Source organism: Haliotis cracherodii, unplaced genomic scaffold (genome assembly GCF_022045235.1).
Source record: "Haliotis cracherodii isolate W230 unplaced genomic scaffold, xgHalCrac1.p SCAF_10, whole genome shotgun sequence".
Classification (NCBI taxonomy): domain Eukaryota; kingdom Metazoa; phylum Mollusca; class Gastropoda; order Lepetellida; family Haliotidae; genus Haliotis; species Haliotis cracherodii.
This window is the reverse complement of record NW_027266265.1, coordinates 31771099-31794130: the sequence shown is the minus strand read 5'-3', so window position 1 is coordinate 31794130 and position 23032 is coordinate 31771099. Positions and strand designations below refer to the sequence as shown.

The 23032-nt window shown below is 40.2% G+C and overlaps 1 protein-coding gene across 1 annotated transcript in view; it reads left to right on the top strand.

Moving 5' to 3' along the window:
* Positions 1 to 4847: 4847 nt before the first annotated feature.
* LOC139454308 (small conductance calcium-activated potassium channel protein-like) overlaps positions 4848 to 23032 on the top strand; it is a 64727-nt gene continuing 46542 nt past the window's right edge. The window contains exon 1 of the mRNA XM_071235935.1: positions 4848 to 5012. The gene's annotated coding sequence lies outside the window, so the exon portion shown is untranslated. The remainder of the gene's footprint in view (positions 5013 to 23032) is intronic.

The following is a 23032-nucleotide window of genomic DNA, read 5'->3' as shown; positions in this document are numbered from 1 at the left end:
TGGTAGTTGAATGTCATCACAATTGTGACTTCGGATGAGTTCACGTACTAATATCCCAGATGGAGTTAGTGAGGGGTTTTCTCGAGCCTAGGTTTCCTTAAGGGTGTTTTTGTCTTGCCATATTTTTTCACCAAAGGGTTTGCTGTTACTCCCCAGAACGATACCATTGCCCGCTCTCTTCCTAGTCTTAGTTTCAATGGACGTCCCTTTGTGTTTACTTGTACGTGCTTCCTTATAATCGTTTATATATAGGACCCTTGTGACGTAGGTCTGTCATTTGACCATGTACATTCTGTTTTCACTTACATATATTATGTCAATCTATAGTAATGGTCAGTTGAACTTTTAAGTTCTGTCTGAAACATATGCCTGTCCATGATGACGTTAGTGACGATCTAGCTTAAATATACATGTCCTACATGCGATGCGATGTGTCTTAGTGACTGTATTTTAACCATGCGTGGCGATGTGTCCCAGTAACTCTATTACTTAACCATGCGTGGCGATGTGTCCTAGTAACTCTATTACTTAACCATACGTGGCGATGTGTCCCAGTAACTCTATTACTTTACCATACGTGGCGATGTGTCCTAGTGACTATTACTTAACCATACGTGGCGATGTGTCCTAGTAACTCTATTACTATACCATACGTGGCGATGTGTCCTAGTGACTCTATTTTAACCATGCGTGGTGATGTGTCCTAGTGACTATTACTTAACAATGCCTGGCAATGTGTCCTAGAAACTCTATTACTTAACCATACGTGGCGATGTGTCCTAGTGACTCTATTTTAACCATGCGTGGTGATGTGTCCTAGTGACTCAATTTTAACCATGCGTGGTGATGTGTCCTAGTAACTATTACTTAACCATGCGCGGCGATGTGTCATAGTGAATCTATTTCAACCATACGTGGCGATGTGTCCTAGTGACTCTATTACTTAACCATACGTGGCGATGTGTCCTAGTGACTCAATTTTAACCATGCGTGGTGATGTGTCCTAGTAACTATTACTTAACCATGCGCGGCGATGTGTCCTAGTGACTCTATTTTAACCATAAGTGGCGATGTGTCCTAGTAACTCTATTACTTAACCATGCGTGGCGATGTGTCCTAGTGACTCTATTACTTAACCATGCGTGGGAATGTGTCCTAGTGATTCTATTGCTTAAACGTACGTGGCGATGTGTCCTCGTGACTCTATTAACATACGTGTCTTTCAATGACGATGTGTCCCAGTGACTATATTGCTTAAACATACGTGGCGATGTGTCCTCGTGACTATTGCTTAAACATGCGTGGCGATGTGTCCTCGTGACCTTTGCTTAAACATACGTGGAGATGTGTCCCAGTGACTATATTGCTTAAACATACGTGGCGATGTGTCCTCGTGACTATTGCTTAAACATACGTGGCGATGTGTCCTCGTGACTATTGCTTAAACATACGTGGCGATGTGTCCTCGCGACTTTTGCTTAAACATACGTGGCGATGTGTCCTCGTGACTATTGCTTAAACATACGTGGCGATGTGTCCTTGTGACTATTGCTTAAACATACGTGGCGATGTGTCCTCGTGACTATTGCTTAAACATACGTGGCGATGTGTCCTCGTGACTATTGCTTAAACATACGTGGCGATGTGTCCTCGTGACTCTATTGCTTAAACAAACGTGTTTATCCATGGCGATGTGTCCTCGTGGCGGTTTGGCTTAAACATACAGGTATATATTTATTATGATGTATCTTGTGACTGTCAAACTTAAACTGGCATTTCTATCCATGATAATGTGTCCTAGTGACGATATGACTTAACGTTTGCCCGTGCAGGATGAAGTGTCTTGTGACGGTCTTGGTTAAATATAAACGTCTAGCCATGGCGATGTTAATCCTACCCTTTCCTGTCAATGGTAAAGTGTCCAATAATCAGATCGTAACCCAAGAACTTCGTTTTTTGACATTGATGACAGCAGGTAATGAACAAATGCACTAAAACGAATATCTCAAACAAAATCATATTCATTTTCACATTGAATTCAATTTCAAGACACGACATGTGTGTCAAGCAGAATTTCTGTCAAGATCAATAACGCATCTGGAGTTATCAAAATAGTATAGAAACAGGAAAAACAGGATGTTTGCCACACTAACAACATATATTTATCCGAGATGTTTTATCTGAACGCCTGTACGAGTCAGTGACGGTGTCGAGTGCTCGAGTGTTTGACTTCAACCTTCATCAAGTCAGCGTCTTAGTAATCTAATCGTATTCGACCGATCTATCCCATTTGCTGATACAATTATAAGTTCGGCTATTATAACAAGTTAATGAACGGCCAGTAATTACACGGGCACTTTCTATACAATTAGACCTCGCCAACTTCTCTCGATAAACGTCGACTTCCAGCAGGCCACAGTGTGGACTGGTCAGCGAGACAAGGTTGTAATCACTGAGGTCAAGTGAGGAGGATGCGGATACATGGACTGCATTCATGGCATCAGGTAGGGGCAATTTATTGCTGAAGTCAAGTTTGTTCATTTCATGTACATTCACTATTACAAAGCTGTGATGTAGGTTCTGTAACTATGTTTAACGAAATGACACAAGGCGTTGACATTGGGTAAGATTGTAATTTGCTTACTACGCCTAGATGCTAGATTTTCAGCTCCATTCGGTGATCACGAGACAAAGGACACGGTAAAGTACAAAATGGCTGTTGTCACATTTATTGTCGAGTAATCTAAACTGCTGGGTTGACAAATTATGCACTTGAAAATTGGATTTGAAAAAAACATTTCAAAACATTACTAGACTGAAGAAAGTCGCCGAAACACTGCAAACTTTAGGTCTAAAAACATCTGTGATACCCGTATCAAATACATCACCATCGCATAATTATGTGTTGTTTGTCTCGTTTTTGGCACCCTGCAACATTATTCATTATAGCTATTGTCTTGTAAGAGTTATCTCTCCGCAAATTGTCTCCCCTTTACCAGTGTCGAGCCCGTACACAAACTGTTGACTTCCTTTTTACGTTAGTGTCACATTGACAAGCAAACTAATAACAAATGGTCATTTATGGAGTTAATATCGCTTCTTGCCGTTAGCTATTCTCTTGAATGTGAGTGAGAGTTGGGTTTAATGCCGCTTTTAACAGTATTCCAGTTATATCGCGGCGTGTCAGCTTAATGTGGGAGGACAGCCCGAAGTGATGCAGGTCTCAGACGTTTACCACTTCGGTGAAACCCACGAGCACGGGTATGGTGCTGACAAACCTAGAAACATAATTGGGGCGAACCGGGAATCGAACCCACAATCATAGGTTTCTGGCGTACCCAAGGGACGCAACTCTGCACAGCGAATCGCTGCGCCTTAGACGACTGTGCCACCCGTGCCCCCTATTCTCTTGAAAATGTTTCATTATAAACTGTAACTTTTTCATTTAACTCGTCAATTGAGACTGCGCCATTTTTGTTACTTGACCAGCGTGTATTTCGCTTCAAACAGCAGTCTCGTAGATTTAAAAATATTCATTGTTGAAGTTGATTTTGTACATAATCATATCCCACTCTATGATAAAAAAACAAATAGTAAGTTTACGTTTGAAGGCTTCACATTTGTAACAACATCATGTTTCTCTCATCTCGTGATGATGATTTTTACTTTTGTTGAAATACGCCAGGCGTGAAAATATCTCCTTTCCCCCGTGACTCCAGGAGAGAAACATCACATTTCACTCGACACATGGAATTGCTTATTTTCCCCGGCAGTTAAGATACGTATTTCGTGGCATTATAATATTGCAGGTTATTTCTGATCAGCTAATTGGAAGCCACAGTTCCGTAAATCATGGTGACATCTCAATGAGTGTACAACGTCTACATCCCCGATTACCAGCTTGTTCATGACAGAGAATGGGGCTGAGTAGGCAGGTTGTCATGTCTCTAGTTGGATAGCGCGTCCTGTGTCATGTGATTAGCAACATTTAGAGTTAGTTAGTTAATCAGTTAGTAAATATTGTTTTACGCCGCTCTTAACAATAATCCAGCAATTTTGTAAGGGACAGAAATTTTGCAAACAAGTCCAGCCAACAACTTTTGAAACCACAAGCAAATTCTTTTTCCCGGAACAAATCCATCACATGATCAATGCCTCACACACAGAAAGACCTTTGATGCAAGAAATTGTTGATAAAGTACATTAAGACGAAATACTCACGGGAAAGTCGTCCCCAATTTGTTTACAGCACATCTGACAATAACCTGTACGTTTCCTAGCAACTACCGAAAGGAGCAAGTATTATCCTATTTTGTCCTGAGTGACAGTCATCCTGTTATTTCTAGTTCAACCGTATGAACGTGTTGCTAATTGTGAGGGTGTCTTGAACTTTCCGTCCTTTTTATATATTAACAGTGTAAGATATATCAGTTAAAATAACAAACTTTGCTCTTGCACAGATATTTTCTTTACGTTACTCAGTTCAGTGCACGATTGTATAACATCAAGTTTGCTGTCATAGTTACAGAACCTTATATCTGCAAAGTAAATGCCAGTTTATGCAGCTGAAATGTTCATGTGTACGATCAGCGATGTACAAACATTCATCACATTCTATCTATGCATCTAAGGTCGATATGATCAAATCATTGTATGAAAGGTGCCGCTCGTACAAGCGCGGACACGGAAGAAAACAACCTCGGTGCGCGGACTCCCGAGAAGACAACCTCGTACGGCCAATGGGCAGTTTCCAGTTTAACGACATTGATCGAAACATTATGGTATAGCACAGCAAGGCAAGCCAGAGAAAGGGAAGGCTGAGACTTTATTTTAGTATTGATCACGGTAGCATGTAGGTGGTGGCTGGAGGACTCGGGCTGTGTGGAGTTTTGTCACACCTGGCGCATTATTGACATCGTAAACACGGACAGTGACACTCGGAATGTACAATGTGGGAACTGCTTTTCTCCTTCAGCTTGACGTAGGGTATCTGTAATGACAAAACAAACAAGGTATGTTAGCGTTTGATTCATTTGATTGGGTATCAATCGTGACAGTAAACTGAATACTTAAACAATCCTGGATTCATATATTTGGTCCTCTCTCCGTCTAACTAATGGAGACGAAATTATAGTATTAGTTGACACAATTTCAAGCGATACCGTGCCACGCCTGATTGGTTAATCTATATATGTATGTAACTGAAATGGCGAGATCTGTCATTAAACATATCTCTATATAAATAGTGTGCACATCTCAATTCAACCGTGCATTCTATATGTGCGCAAGCTGAAATCAAAGTCAAAATATCAATACAGAGACCACAAATCCTTTCAATTAAAAATTTACGACATGTGTCATGTATCTTTATTCAATAACATCCACTCCAGTTGTGCCGTTAAACGCCAGCGTACACAAATCTGCACCTAAACGCCATCAATCATTATCCATTCTTTGATATGCAGGGACGCTTAAATTGTCACTGTCTTAGACAGAATGCCTCTCAAGCGTTCCAATGATTGCATTGCCATACTATAGCCATGGTATTGGCGTTCGTGTATGGTGTTTACACACAGTTTTCAATTTAAATCTAGCTCTATGTTAATATATGAAGATATACATATAGAATAGTGTATAGAAGTACACTACAAACAGGCTTGGATAAGAAATATCTAACATACTTAACTTCAGTGAACTGTTTCTATCGGCGGGGCATTTTCGATCCTACTCATCAGCATATAGAGAGCACTTGGCAAACACATCATGTGGGCGATTCTAAGAGAGGGAGTTTGGTCGATGCCTCAAGGTCGCTTCCCGTTCTACTGAACATTACACATAGAGAACTGCTGCTCAAAATTCAGATTCGATACAAATCTGTGTTACAAAAGTACGTAAAACAGTTGTTCCACGTCTGCGAGGCTCACTAGCAAGTGGAAGGGTAATTTAGGAACTTCGACGGAATGGAAAGCAATTACGCGTAAATAATTTATGGACGGTTAAAAAGCCATAGACTATCCCTCTATGCGGATCTATTTTACATATTCTACATGATATAAATACTTAATATAGAGTAGATGTGACTTCTGTTCGCCTACAGGGTAGCCCAGTCGCTTGGCAAGAAGTTGACGCGAGGCTTTACCCCCACATGGGCATATTGTCTGAGTCACTTCCCTCAACACGGAACCCAAACCTACTCACTCATTCCTGGGGGCACAGTTACCCATGTCGTCTAAGGCGCGCAATTCCCCTGTGATCTTGGGTTCGAATCCCTTGATAATGATTCTAGGTTTGTATGGCACTATACCGGTGGGTTTCACCAAATGGGTAACATTAAATACCTCACAGTTTTTCCTCCCACATCAAACCGACATGTCGTGATATAACTGATATACTGTTCAAAGCGACGTTGAAAGCAACTCTCCCGTGTATTTCATTCCACTGACGATGTCTCGGGTTCCATTTGTGAATTGAAGTTTATTCAATTTTCTTTATTGGCACAATTCTTCATGTTGAGGCCTCAATAAAAGTCCGGTTCAAAGGTACTAACGGTTTAAATTGATTAGAATGGAGTTCCTGTGTGAGCAAATGGCATAACAATTCCGTGACAGCGACCAAAGCATGACACCAATGAACAGAAATCGCACTGTCAGCTGTTGAGTGGGCCGAGTAATGCTGTAGCTGATTAAATTTGGCACTAATTAACGTAGGTCTGGCAACGCCAAATGGACTCAATCGCGTTTGTGTGATACCCAGATCAGTAATGTTACAAACGTCACTTTCTTTGTACATGCCTATATTGGTTACATGGGAGTGTTCATGTGGTAGGTTTGTATGTCTGGAGGATGTGTTGGAACAATGAAAACGATTAACTACATGCTGATACGGAATGTGTTCTCAGTTTGTGGTTCGAGTAGCGTTTGTGAGTTTACGATGCGCTCTTTGAACAGTTTTAAACCAGATAGCATATAAACTGCCACGCAAAAGAAAAAAAATAATATACATCCATGTTTAATGGTGGCGAAAACGTAAACAAACAAGAAATGGCTATTCGATGATGATGTATTTCAGAGGGTACCACGGGTATCCTAGTTGTGGCTTGGAACTAAGGTTTGCTGTGTTTCTTGTCCGGCAGTTACATCAGTGGAGTATAATGGAATCAAATCACGTTAAATACACACATTATAATGAAAACGGTATGTACGAGCCCGCAGATAGATTTTAGGAAAGAAGGGGTGTATTTTGGGATTGGATGACAAGTTAACATACATGTTGGATTGGGTGGTGGGGTCGGGAATACATACCCTGCGCCACCCTTGCCCCACCTCCTTCTCTGGGAGAGCGAGTGTAGTATTTACTGTATAGGAAACACACTGAAACATTTCTTGTGTGTTTCGGAATGCCCGTGCTCTTTAAAAACACAAATATTTGTTGTTGTTTTAAAGTAGTTTCATTATTAAAAACATGAAATCGATCAGTCCATTTTAACAGAAGCAGTGCTTGTTAATCTGACTGTAACAAACTTAAAAACACACCTTTTTATGTGTTTTCTTTAGTAAAAACCATTATAGCTGTTGGCATACGCGTCAGTTAATACCAAATGGCTCACCAAAACATTGTTGTGAGTGCCACGTGCCCTTGGTACAATCTACATTACAATCTCTGTATTTTCTATCATGTTCCTACTTTTGTAACCAACCTAAAACATCATTACAATGTTGTCTGAATCAAACAGGAGAAACAGAGAAACCTGATATGCCATGTAATATATATATATAACTAGGTCAATGTACATTAATAGCAAGCAAAATCATTCTTGGATAACGGATACCTTTCTGCATATTTTATCGCTAACCTTTGTAGTTCTCCATTTAGGACTTGAAATCCCATCCCTTGTGAATTATTCAAAAATACGTATTCTGGTATATTCATATATGTGAAATTATGTATGTTTATCTCTTTTTGGCACGTTATTGTCTAGATTAAAAAGGCAATGTAATGATTTTTACACTTTTTCTTGAACCTCTGAATATAAAAGTAGGAACATATATTTCAAGAATTGAATGTGAAACTTAGAAATAGATAGCGACAGTGTGGTTTAGTGTCACATCACAATCGCATGAACATGTAAAGTTTGACGTGGTTCGTCGTCGTAGTCACAGGATTGGTTAGGAGTGACACCAGTTCAGAGGTCGCGATATTCCCTTCAATCAATTCATGTTATAGCTGGAAACTTAAATGAGAGAGTTATATACAATAACCGCCTCCATCATCCTTGTGGGCCGTGTAGCGGTTGACGCGTGTCTAAAAATGTCAGTAAATGTGCTGTAAATCACTGGATTGTATGGTCCATCACATGATTGTCTGAGGAAGAATCGATTGTTTACAGGCGTTTGAAACGTCAAGCCAAAAGACTAACTTTTTATGCAACTTGTGTGAGCGTCGGGTGCTTCCGGTAGAGCAGGTCATTGATACCCTCTTCGTGAACACCTGGTGTTGTCATTGGTTTCTGGTGATCCATTCATATAATATTCATGCTAGTTTGTTTTTTACGCTCAATAGAATGTGTTTCGGCAGATCAGCCATACAGATTATTCTCTGACATTGACGTTTCATATTTTTGTAAGCTACATTGATGAGAGCATTTGAAACTCAAGGGAGTCATATGAGCAATACTTCGTGCATGAACTTTATGCGGACTGTACCATTACTTGCAATGAAGTATAGAGTGTATCGATAGGCATAATTAAATGAAAAAAAAATGCAGCTAATGGTTTCTGTTTTATTCGTAGTCATACAAACTACACCTCGTTTGCAGAGACACGTATGTATCCATTCAGAAAACGTATTTATTTTAATAAGGCAATAATTCTCTATTACCCACTCACTCTATTGAACATAGATAGGATTGTCGAAACAGGCAAGTACATCTACTATGTTGGGCGTTTTGTTGAACAACGCCACACTCAGCAATGTCCTTGCTATCAGACAGCGACATGTCACTGTTCTAATTCTATGCCAAATTATGGGAGTTACGACAGTCGTAACATAAGATCGCTCTATGGAACAAGGCACATACATGTATGTATTTACCAAGAAGAAAGCTTATAACTGATTCACAGCTCTGGGATATGTTTGAGAGTCAATTTTTTTCTCAGAGTCGGACAATATTTGTGTTTCCACTCTTTGACAGGTTAGAGTGACTTTAGAGGATGCAAAATTTACGACAGTTCACTTAATTTAGCATAGCTCCTGGCATGCGTAAATAGAGAAAGATATGTTTTTTCATCTTGTTATTCTTCTGCTGAAATAGAGCTGGGCAGGTGTAATTACTCCTCGGTTGGCATTCTGTGACTTTGTCGTTTGGAACCCTCGTCTATTTGATAAGTCTGAGGTAAGCAACCATTACGGTAGTGATCGTATATGAAATAGCGTACCCCCAAATGTGATATAGATAGTTATCCCCTCTCTTTCTTTGACGTCACTTTCTAGTCAAACTCGCATCAAGCCCATCAATCAATCTCACCAACCAATCACTATCCTGTCACAATAATGTCATGCACGTGTCGCCCTGGAAACAAACGTATTAGTATCAGTCACTGACCAGATTAACCAATAAAAAAGATTGATTTTCCAAGCACCGGTCCAAACTTGAACCGGCACATCATCCAATATTTTTTCTTCCTCTAACCATATAGTTTTTGTCCCACTCACAACTACGTGTGTTTCAGCTGTTGTGAAAGTACAGAAGTGTAGAACATACAGTGCCGCTTGTGTCGCTGAATGTAATAGTAATCGTATATAAATGTCTCTGCAGGAATTCCGGGTCAGAATATGTCCCCAGTACCGCATGTTTCGTCCACTGTGAAGCACATGATGTCTCCTTAACAAGTGATGTTGTTCAACATATGTTTCCCAAGTAGTGAATAGGTACCCGGTAGAATAAAATGGTAACTGCTCAATTTTTTGGCGCCTCACACGCAGTTTGGGTTTTATATTGGCCCAGACCCGAATCTTTTCAATTCGCCATCATAACTAGGACATGATTGGGTGCCGTATTGAGCAACGTCCAATCGCTCACCCTTTATGTATATATCCGAACAACCGATTAATTACCTCATAGGAAGCACAAAAATGTCACCAGTTGTTTTTAATCGCAATAGTTTTCTATAAGTGTGCTATATCACACCACGTCATATGAGGCAACAGCGCCTAGGACACCTGACGTCCCAGTGTATAATAAGGCCTTTGTCACCGAAAGTATAACACAAATGAACATCTGTCACTCCCAGCTGGCAACCAAAACTCAGTTAGCGAAAACGCAGTGGCGTGTACAATTCACGAGTAGCATTGATTATTGTTATCAAGTGAATATGATGCCAGGTCAAAAAGTCACAAGATACCAAATAGCCATTGAATGCTTTAGCTTCTGTTGCCTTTTGGGTTGGTCTGACCAGGCTAAATATTAGCTTTAGCCGAACAATATGAAAACTCCCTATATGAAATGACATCTTTCTTGTTAGAAATTTGCCCTGGGCATATTCTTGTCCACACTAACACTTCTTTAAACGGGACACTGTTTGTTCAGTAACATGCCTTGAGGTACGTCTATTATTTTACAAAAATACATCTCTTTCCGTTGGATTAACGAGGTTTGGCATCAACGTTATTAAAAGCGACGTTGACCCAATTCACTCATATTGAGCATATCTTGCTGTTCTGTGTACTCACTTCCAATGATAGCGTTGAAGGCCAGTGCGCTCTTATTTCATGTGAAAGATAAGAAGGGCTTCATCTCTTGTAAACAAAGAGTTAAGATTACCATCACATACAAGCTATTGAACAGTACAACTAACGGGGTTCCATCATGCACAAGCATCATTCATGTCGTCAATCGGATTGAGGATCGTGGGTGGTGGTGAGCACGTGCAGTTCGTGTGGACAGACCATAAATTCTGTCCAGGAAGTCACGTTATAATCCCGAAGTAAATGTTCTGCGTACAGCGTAATGGCTTGCTGATGGCACTACCCACGTTCAAACCCAATCTTTCCGTTGTTTAGTTTTATATGACCGCTATTTGGCCAGATTTTGGACATATCACCACAATTGTTGCATCGGGGGTCAAACAACAGCCCAGATAACGCGGACATGATGGCGTGAGAAACACATCAGCGGAATCCCATCGGCCTTGAACGATGTGTAATTCTGATTACCATAACACGATGTGTCAGTTCTTGCGTGATGACAAAGACGGCTGGAAGCACACTGTGAACCAGATACACACTAGTTCTGCCAGTAGATCGGTTTATGAACAGAGATAAGTACTCGATTGCTGTTAATTGAAAACATGATGTGTTGTCACGGTTGCACTTTGTCCATGGTTGTGTTTAATGTTCGAATGAATAAAACATTTTGGAGTATGACCTACTGTGCCAGGTTGTCAATGACGACGATAATACAATGGAAATCAGTACTACACAAGATGTGTCACCACACAATGCCCCCAGGGATGCAGAGTGAGGGACGTATATAGTATGTTCTTTGATGTCATCAATATCCACCAATTGGTATTTATTCTAACATTTGAAAACTACTTGATTCTAATTGGTCAATCAGAGATTACAAATCGGAATAACCACTTCTGATTGAAACAGCTGATTCCACGGCCGTTTCACCGCCGAAGCAAATGATTATAGAAACAAATACTTGTAGTTCTTGCTCAATCGTTGTTGGTAGGCATTTTGAAATAATTATGTTTCAATAATAGTTGCAAAATGTAGAGTTGCAAAAACTAAACTATTCAAAGTATGTGCGGCGATACATTTTATTGGCAAAAAAACCATGGTAGAAATAGACGGAGAGAGTGCATTTCAATTTAAGGGACAACAGGGCGCTTGAAATTTGGCGCTTTTCTTCATCCGAATGTTACGTCATATGTATTGAGTTCTGTTGAATCGTGTTTGTCACGTGCGCTTTAGAACTAAACCTTTCATTTAGGGTGCCAACTTCATAATGTATAAATGCAATAGATACTGTTGTAAGTTCATGAAATGAGCCATCATGTATAATGGTTTTATCCTTTTGTAATAGCAGCACATGTCTGACAAGTGAACCCAAATGAATGTTAAAGTCAACGTGAAGTCCTGTATTCTGTTAAATATGAGGGCATGTTGTGGCAAATGAATATTAAAATATTTTTTGTTGAAAAGCCATGTTTTTCTGTTTTTAAGGTAATTATTAATTTTGTTTGATTATGATATGACAAATGCAAGGAGATTCATTTATTTGATTGATTGATTGAGTGCAAGAATATCCTCAAATGATGGTCTACCAAACATTTGACTTCAAATTTACCCCATATTTACAACCATACACATACACACTCTTCAAAAAAAGAAACACACAGGTAGATTTTAAGTAAATTTATTGTACCTAATAAAGTCAGTATATTTAAATCAATATCTTAGATACAAATATGAAATTTTGGAGCTCGATAGTCACACGTTGTCGTTGTACAAAGGCATTGAAAACTGTTCATTGTCATGTCACATACGATCACAAGGTAGCGCTGAACTCATGTGACCGCCCCGGGCAGCAATCACGACTCTGCATCTCCACGGCACTGACTGGATAAGTGTACGAATTCTTTCCTGCGGAATTCTGCGCCATTCTGCGTGTAACGCATTTGCCAGTTGTGGGAGTGTCTGCGGTGTGTTCATGTCGATCGAGTTCATTCCAGAGGTTTTCGATTGGGTTGAGATCTGGAGATCTCGACAGCCAGGGCAAGACGTGGAGGATGGCATTATGCAGGTAGTCTACCGTGACACGAGCTGTGTGTGGTGGAGCGTTGTTCTGTTGATACATCTCCCTCCGGCGGTCAATGATTGGAAGAAGTTGAGGTTGAAGAATTTGTTTCATGTAGCGATTTGCTATCAAATATCCCTGAACTACAACCAGATCAGATCTCGTGGTGTTGGATATGGCCCCCCACACCATGACACTACCGCCACCGAAATTGTCGAATGCACATAGACAATTTGGGGCAAAACGCTCATTTCGGCGACGATAAACAGGTTGTCTTCCATCTCGCCGGTGAAGAAGAAATCATTCATCGCTAAACCACACTTTCCCCAGTTTCTCAAATTCCAAGGCCGTAAGGTATGGCGCCAACGCAAGCGTCGCTGTCGATGGATCTGTTGTAAAACAGGGACGATAACTGGTCTTCTTGGTCGGATTCCAGCCTCGCGAAGATGGTTCCTGACAGTCTGGTCCGATATCCTCCTCAAACCATAGATGCACCCTGCAGTCTCCGTACCTGTGCCATTGCGATGACGTACGTGGAACAGTCGAATGTTGCGGTCCTGTGCAGGGGTAGCTCTTGGTCGGCCGGTTCTCGGACGGTCTGCAGTGGAATTGAACTGTGTGTATCGGTCCCAAAGGCGGCAAATGGTGCTGTGGTGGACGTTGAAGTGACGTGCAACAGAAGACTGCGATTCCCCTCTTTAGACAAAATGTTGACAATTGAATGCCAAATTATTGGCTTATGCTTGCCTTTTTATGGCACTACCACGAGTTACAAATGCCATAACTTGCACGTGCATTTTGCTTTACTGTTTACCTCCATGACATTTTTTTACAAGTGTGAAAATAATGCCGTTTTAGACATTGCAAATCGACAATGGCTGCGTTTTGACGCACCGTTTGTCGAATATCAGGACACCAACGTTTTCCAATAATATATATCCAATTTATGTACCGGATTTGATGTTTAGTCAGGTTAAATGAACTACATACTACCTGTGCGTTTCTTTTTTTGAAGATTGTATTTATATTCTACTTGACGGTGCCACAGTTGGGGGCAGAATAATCTTACCAGCTAACACCTGGTATCATCACGTATTGATAGTGATTCATAAACACATGCTTATGATATAGTCGGAATCGTACAACGAACTCTGCTTTCAGCCGCGATTTCTTATAATTATAGAAAAGTTTTTTGTCGCTTTTTTTCCAAATTAGTATCTATAGAACTACAGTCAACAAAATATCATGGATAACACGTCATTATAACTCTGTGTACAAAGTTATACCGATAGCCCATTTTCTCCAATCCATCTGTAGACGGTGTTATAGCGTCGTAAGGACTATGGAATCAATAGCAACACGTTAAATAGCTAAGCATATATGTCCATGCAACAGCTATCCAAGCCCACTACATTTAGTATGTAAAGTGGGTATTTAAGCCACAGTCGTGCTTGTCGCGTTGTCTAGAAACTGTACCAAACCATCTGGATCTGTTGTTGAGCCCCAGATGGGAAGCAGACAGCGCAATGGATAGCCCGCATGTGTAATCACGATAAGTATTTTACATAATAAGTAATCAATTAGTCGCCTGGCAGTGGAGCAAACCAGTTATTGCTTTTCGTTCTGCTGAATTTGTCAAATGGTATTGTATTTCGCGTGGATGACTCCAATGAACGGCTCTGTCTCTGTTCTGGATGGAGGTTCGCGCCGTAGTGCCAACATCGCCGAGTATAAGACGTAAGAGTCAGGATCGTTCCAGGCTTAATTACAAATTGGATGCTCCTCAATATCAATGAAACGTCCACATGTCCTTTTCACAGACGGCTGAGATCGGGAAGCACGGTGAGGTAAGGTAATGAAGGTTGATGTCTTTGCAGCAAACACATAGGAAATATCTTGATCTTGTAGGCATTAATTAGTTTGAATGGAATTAGTTGTATCTAAGGGTTCGTGTGGACTAGTAGAAGTTGCACAGAAGTTCTGTTTCTTGCTTGGTACTTACAGGCGCTGTGTTGGGTGTATCTGAACTCATCCGGGAGCACAAGCAAGTGGGTGGATGAATGTTGTTAAACGCCGTTGTGTAGTATTCCAGCAATATCACAGCGGCCCGTAAAGGTTATGAATAACACAAACTAGTGGTAGATCGCATAAGAAGCGATCCCCACCATCAGCGTATAATGAAAGGGAATTCGTAAAAACATAGAGCCTGACCCTCCCAGACTCAACTTACTTGCCTCATACGACAAGCACGGGGTACCGGGACCAATTCTGTCCTTGGAATATCCACCGGCCCAGAAGCTATAAACGTCTCACCCAATTCCTAGAACTTTCAGTTTTTGTTGTCCCAAGTGGGACAGTAGTCTGAAGGGAATCACATTAGCCATTACAGAAATTCTCCGTTTTATGACAATTAGTACGAGGAAGCTTTAGACTTAAAATAATGTTTTAATAGTGTATACTCCTGAAGGAGCCTAGAATGCCAACTGAATGTACACTGGTCCCTAGACAGGGGTAATAAAAGGGGCGGAATAAAATTAGTGCATTATTGTAATTGGTTTGTAATTGATTAATGACGATCTAATTTCCATGTATTCGTAATAATATGAACGTTTGAAGATATCAAATGGAAATTAATATATATCTATCGGCTTACAAAGGAACTGTGGCATTTGATTAAGCAGCGACATACAATTCCTCAAATCCTTGCAACCAGACACAATAGTCAGAGAACAATACTGTTGGCCATGAGGCTGACAAGTAAACATCTCACTGACGTTAACTTAATGGTCAGTGACAATGACCACTGGCCACTGGACATTGGTACGCTTTGTGCAGTATGGTTCTGACCGGGCGACCATTTTTGTCCGGCATTTTGTCGTGGTGCTAAGACAATGGACATCAACTATTTCCTTCAGAGTTGGAACATTTCTGCTAATGCAGGTTAATGGCCATTGTGACAGTGCCACTCACGGTTCTGTGTTTGTGATTCAGTTATTGTGCCGCGTGATGTGTTGACTGTGCATCAGGTTTGGTACCGACGTTGACCTAATAACGCTAATGATAAACATGTTTAAGATAATGACGGCATTAATTGTGTATCCATATTTTGGTAAAGATTGGTTTGTATTGACAGTATCTGTATGAATGTGTATGTTAAATGTCGAGTAGTTACCTGGCTTTAGAAACTCAATGTATGACGATGTGCGTATACACATGCCGTCATATCACTTGTATACTAATTATAATTCAAAGCAGTGTTACGCCAACTCATTATGATCAATAAACTGACCGGCAAAAGAAAGTATACATCCATGTTTGATGGTAGCTAAAGGAAGAATACATCCATGTTTGATGGTGGCTAAAGGAAGAATACATCCATGTTTGATGATGGCTAAAGGAAGTATACATCCATGTCTGATGGTAGCTAAAGGAAGTATACATCCATGTTTGATGGTGGCTAAAGAAAGTATACATCCATGTCTGATGGTAGCTAAAGGAAGTATACATCCATGTTTGATGGTGGCTAAAGGAAGTATACATCCATGTTTGATGATGGCTAAAGGAAGTATACATCCATGTCTGATGGTAGCTAAAGGAAGTATACATCCATGTTTGATGGTGGCTAAAGAAAGTATACATCCATGTCTGATGGTAGCTAAAGGAAGTATACATCCATGTTTGATGATGGCTAAAGGAAGTATACATCCATGTCTGATGGTAGCTAAAGGAAGTATACATCCATGTTTGATGGTGGCTAAAGGAAGTATACATCCATGTTTGATGGTAGCTAAAGGAAGTATATATCCATGTTTGATGGTGGCTAAAGAAAGTATACATCCATGTCTGATGGTAGCTAAAGGAAGTATACATCCATGTTTGATGGTGGCTAAAGGAAGTATACATCCATGTTTGATGGTGGCTGACAATGAAACAAAAGAGAAATGGTAATTCGATGGTGATGTTTTTAATACGGGTATCATGGGTGTGTTTTAGAACTTATATTGACAGTGTTTCGGAAGGTATTTTCAGCCGAGTGACGTTTTGATAACGTTTGTAAATTTTAGGGCAAATCCAGTTTTCAAGTTTTTGCTTTCTTTTACCCGACAGTTTAGTCCTTGATTGTTTGGGGTGAAACTAGTAGGTGTTTTGATGGATTACATATCTTGAAATACTCAGGTACTCGTATACATTGAGTGAGTGAGTTGTTTTAACGGCGCTTTGAAACATATTTCAGTTATATCAAGGCGTATATCGGCCTTATGTGAAAGGAAAACGCGAAGTGTAGGTACGGTGCTGACAAAGATAGAAGCGTGATCAGGGCGAATCTTGGATTCGAACCTACATTCATGGGTTTCTGGCACGTCTAAGGGACACAACCATGCACAGGGAATAACGTTGCCTTAGATCCCCGAGCCACGCTATGCAAATTGTTACATGTAATATGTCATTGTCACAAGATCAGAATTCTTTTCTATGAACACATGCATTTTATTCTGTTTCTTCAACAAGTTTCATTTCAGCTTTGTTTACATAACTGCAACAATTCTCCCCTTTGTTCTGCAGTGAAATGCTTAAGGTAGATCACTCTCAGGGTACGCACATTATGCCTTTACCCGTATGATGCTAGTACCGTTTTCCTGAATCTATCAATCATTAGGAAACGTGATTAAGGGAAGAAATGTAAAATCTGAGTGAGGCCATTCTAGTGGGGAATGAGGAGAAAATAACTAATGAGGTACACGAACAAGAGTACATTTTCATGTATCAAGCATCATACAGGGGCTTTTGGATCGAAACTTCCGGTAGCGGACAAGAATAACAAAACACTTATTGCCTATCATATGTTGGACATAACATGGTGCTTGGAGTTGATATATTAAAATGTCTTTCTTTATACGAGAGTATTTAACCGAGGCAGGGGCCTACAGGATATCGTTTTCACATCATGCATGTGTGCAAAGCTCTCGTAGGGGCTTGCTGAGCCGGATCGATAGGCATCACACATCCCAATGGTTTGATTCATGGCAACCAATGGGGACGAAGACCTCATAATTGGCTAGCACAAGAAATGTATTCTTAATTGTCCATTAGCTGCTTACGCATGTTTTTCACATTCGTTACGCCTTACTTCTTTTGCTTTTTGGTTGACAACTTTTTGGCCCAAAAATACAGATCGGTAGGTCAACAAAAAATAAACATTCAAATATATATTTTCATTCCCTGACAATGTTAAGTAGTTTTAAAGATAAATATTCAACATGTTTTAATCATTGTATTTTAAATAATGTATTTATATTGACAGCGACAGTCAAGGAATTTGTGCCGTTACATTTTATGGATTTCCAGTTTATTTCACAATGTAATGTTTTAAGGTCTACAGCCTCGTAAGCCAAGTTTTAAAAAAATCTGTCCTTCCTTGTGTTTGTATTTAAATTTATTAATATTATGTAAAACCATAAAACGAGGGTTTTACCTGTCGAATGCATTCAAACATTTTGACTGAAGGCAGATTTTTTCTTACCCAGCCAACATGCATCACCCCCCTCTATCTGGCCAACGTCCTATATCTTGAACGTATCAATCCCTCAATTGTTCCTTGTTAGACCAGCCATCAGAAATGTGATAGCCAATCGATGGCGACGCATAGATAGGGCACTATGCTGAGATAGGATGCAATTAAGTAAGTGATAGTAACGCTCTTATCGATAATGTCAAACAAAAGACTAACATGGGATGTTGGAACTTTTATCTCTGGTCGTATTTCGAAAATCATGCTCTCATTTGAAACGATAACAGTTGAAAGAACAAAGTCGCAAGCGGAAGTAAATGGTTGTTTTGTGTAGGAGGTTGAACTTCATCCTCATGACTAAACGTCCGTGACCTTTGATATGATCAGCACGTTTTGTTCGTGCAATGAGGGGAGAAGGTGTGTGGTTGGTAACTAACGTCTCCAGTCCGGCTGATTACGGTTTAGTATATAGCATCTTGCGCACGTTTCCATTAATAAAACCAAATAGTGCAAAGGTGGAATCAATATTCAGTTTTACAATAACCGCTTTGATTGTTACGTGCATTACTTTCTAAACCTATGTGCGTACGCAAACATATTATTGATATAAAATTATGTTATATGCTGAACTTTTCGAATAAGGGATGTTGTATCTCTCCTCAAAATAACTGTGATGATCTGTTAGTGGCATATACAAGTTGTATAATATTATGTAACTGATACTAAAACTGATGATCAGCGTATAATAAAATATATTGCGACGTTTGGAAGTAGATTGTAACAGCATTGTGATCAAGCTGCTTTATATTCGCTAAACATGTCGCTAGAATTGCAATAAATTAAAGCGGTTGTGAAAAAAGCTTGTAAAGAAAGCTACGTTAAAGGCTAAGTAACCTTTTATCAGCAAACTGATTGATAGTTATAATGGGTGAGAAAATGGATTGATCCTTATATAATATCAAGGGTTTTCTTGAGAAGTTGGTATGTAAATTTGGTTGATAAATGTAAATCACGATTCTGGTTTGTACATTGGGGGAGTGAATCCCCGTGGCGTATGTATGGCTCATATATGCATGTATGTCATATAAAAGACAAAACCATTTCCATAACATTTGGAAATGTCCTCCACGTACCGGTAATCGTCCTGGTAAAGACGTTTTCGGACTAACGAGTCATGGGTACTGAAGGTGGTTCTCTGTATATGAATATGTCGCTAGAATTGCAATTTAATAAAGCGGTTGGTTTTAATTCTACTATAGTATCTCTTCCCTTTTATACTATATTGTATTTCAAACTTTTAAAAGGGGGCACGGGTGGCCCAGTCGTCTAAGTCGCCGCGATTCGCTGTGCAGAGTTGCGTCCCTTGGGCACGCCAGAAACCTATGATAGTGGGTTCGATTCCCGTTTCGTCCCAATTATGTTTCTAGGTTTGTCAGCACCATACCCAGGCTCGTGGGTTTCACCGAATTGGTAAACGTCTGAAACCTGCATCACTTCGGGCTTTCCTCCCACATTAAACTGACTCGCCGCGTATAACTCGTATAACTTGAATACTGTTAAAAGCGGCGATAAATCCAACTCACTCACTCACTCACTCACTCAAACATTTCAAAAAGAGAGATAGAAACAGCAATGCAAAGATATGTTCTGTAATATTTGCCACATCATGTCTCGTCCTACATCCGGTTTGAGGTGAGATGAAATGGGGTTTAACGTCACGTCCAAGATTGTTGCACTTATATAGCGACGTGCATGTACGTGTGTGTGTGTTTGTGTGGCTGCTTGTACTAGTCCGGACTAAAACCGGTTTTATGGTGAGATACCATGCGGCAGTTTAACATGAATACCCACTCAGACAAAGTATACTGACTCCGAGCCGACCAGTCCTTGTTTTAGCCCCTTAATGCCGAGCGCAAGGCAGGGTGACAACAAGTACCATCTTTTAACTTCTTTTGGTATGACGCGATCGGGGATCGAACCCACAACCTTCCGCTTTCCGGGCAGACGCTTTACTCAACTCACTCACTCACTCAAACCTTTAAAAAGAGAGATAGAAACAGCAATACAAAGCTATGTACTGTCATATTTGCCACATCATGTCTCGTCCTATATCCGGTTTGAGGTTAGATGAAATGGGGTTTAACGTCGCGTTCAAGATTTACCACTAGACCACGGAGGCGGTATATACAGTAGGAACATGTGAGGACACCTTTCTTATACCTGTATTTGCTGCCCACCTTGAACCACCTGGTGTTGACTGTAGTGTAATTGGAGGTACAATGGAGCATGCTCAAGTGTTTGTTACGGGTGCCACCGACGGAGCAGGATACGCTCACACCAGGTATTACCACTATATTAGATGCTGATTTATAAACACTTGCTTATGATATATCGGAATCGTACAATGGACACTGCTTTCAGTAAATCATTCTTATGATTATAAAAATGTTTTTGTCGCTGCTGCATCCGGTTCTTGCTCAAACTGTAACATTATATTAACCCAGTTAACCGTCCCTTACGCCCATCATATTGCTAAGACTATGATGGATGACTTCACAGTCCGTATGTCCTTGACCTTAAACGTATGTCCAGACCTTGGCTATCATGCCATTAGTATATTCATACCCGGCAGATAAACGAGTGATATATCTGCTGGTACAATATTGAGTTAAGTGCGCAGTTCGAGCTGTCATGCAGTCTGTGCGCTTCAACGGCACACCTTCATGTTGGTCAAGCACCAATTTCATCAGTCGAAAACCATACATTAAGAGACAAACAGTCAAAATAGTTGTTTAATGTAAAACAACAGATTTAATAATCTTGTGATATTACGCATTGATTTATGTCAAAGCTAATGGTCTTTTATTTTGACACCACACTACCGTACCGAAATGTTGTTATGATGTTATCAATTTCACATCGATGCATTTTGAAATTAGGGAGATCAAAAAAAAGACACCATTATCACATACATCTGCGGTAAACGTATCATTCTTTATACATCCAAGTAGACCTTTGCACAGAAGTGTAGTGAATATCATTAATTGGGTAGAGCTTGCAGGTTTGGGGCATGGAATGGTAAGTATGTGATTACATGTCATTGGTTCGTATAAGTGTTCCCTTTGTTGTTGAAATGGTCTTGAGTTAGCAGATGCACATTAACACTCGAGAATGTCAACACGACTATCGCCTCATCATCAACCAATCTTCCCTCCTTAGTGAACCGCTAATCAGTCGTCACGTTCATCTCCTGTGTTGTACTGTGATTACAGAAGGTCGGACAATCAAAGACATGTTTTTCGGAAGGGTACATTGTGTACAGAATGCCAGATATGTCCTACTTTATGTACTGTAGTGGGAGTAGGAGTTTTGGCAGGCCCACTTTCGTGACATCTAGTTGACCGTTGAAATGAAAACATATGACGTTAATGAATATGCACAGATATATGGATGACCTCATTTCTTTCAACCTTGCCCAAATAAAGTAGTATCTTCATCCCTTCCATCAACCAGATGTGGAAATCAAAGAAACAACTGAAAAGCCTTATTCAGTGTTTTGTCTGGATATGTGAATAGAAATTCAAAATGGTGGCATCCCCTGTAACAAGCTGTATGACATATGTGATTTCATGTTTCCTTTTATGAATTTCTCCCTCGTGTCCAGCAATATGTCATCAGCTACAGTTTATGGCGTCTACATGTCTCAACTGCTTATGTATTTTAGAGTGTGTACATTATATTTGAATTACATGTAAAGACATCTTGACCATTTCTTACAACTAAACTTTTTTTTATAAAGGCCTGGTAAAGACATTCCATAATTTTTGTTGTGGACATTCAGAGGAATTTACTAAATATGCCATACCAATTATGATGTGCGATGCTGTCCCATGCTGTGACCTTTACATGGAATGTTGACACTTTACTCACTGGCACAAATTGTGTGAGGGTATTCATGTTAAACCGCCGCATGGTATCACAGTGGGCTAGCACTATAACATCGCCATTAGTCCGGACTAGTACAAGCAGCCACACACACACACGTGCATGCACGTCGTTATATAAGTGCAACAATCTTGGACGCGACGTCAAACCCCATTTCACCTCGATTTCACATTATGACATTAACCTAGATGTCATAGATCGTTTTTCTTCATATCTTTTTCCAACGTTTTAAAAATTCTATGGCAATTAAGTGTTTACGAAATGTAAAATATTGGCCACTACTGAATACTACAGTCAGCAAGCACTTGGGTATGCTGTTATTCACGTTATGGGCGGATTTCAGAATTTATTTCTAAATCATTTGGATTTCGTTCCAACCGGATGCCACGTGACATGTCACAATGTCACCCATCTGATACCGTGAAATCGTTATATTGAATGTCAAGATCCTAACCTTTGATAAGATATTGCAGGAAACAGGCTAACGTTCCCATGAACACCATATACAGTCAAACACAGCGTAGGAGACCTGGTAACGTGTCCATGAACACCATATATAGTCAAACACAATGCAGGAGACCCGTCAACGTGTCCATGAACAACATATACAGTCAAACACAATGCAGGAGACCTGCCAACGTGTCCATGAACAACATATACAGTCAAACACAATGTAGGAGACCAGCCAACGTGTCCATGAACAACATATACAGTCAAACACCATGTAGGAGACCTGTCAACGTGTCCATGGACAACATATACAGTCAAACACAATG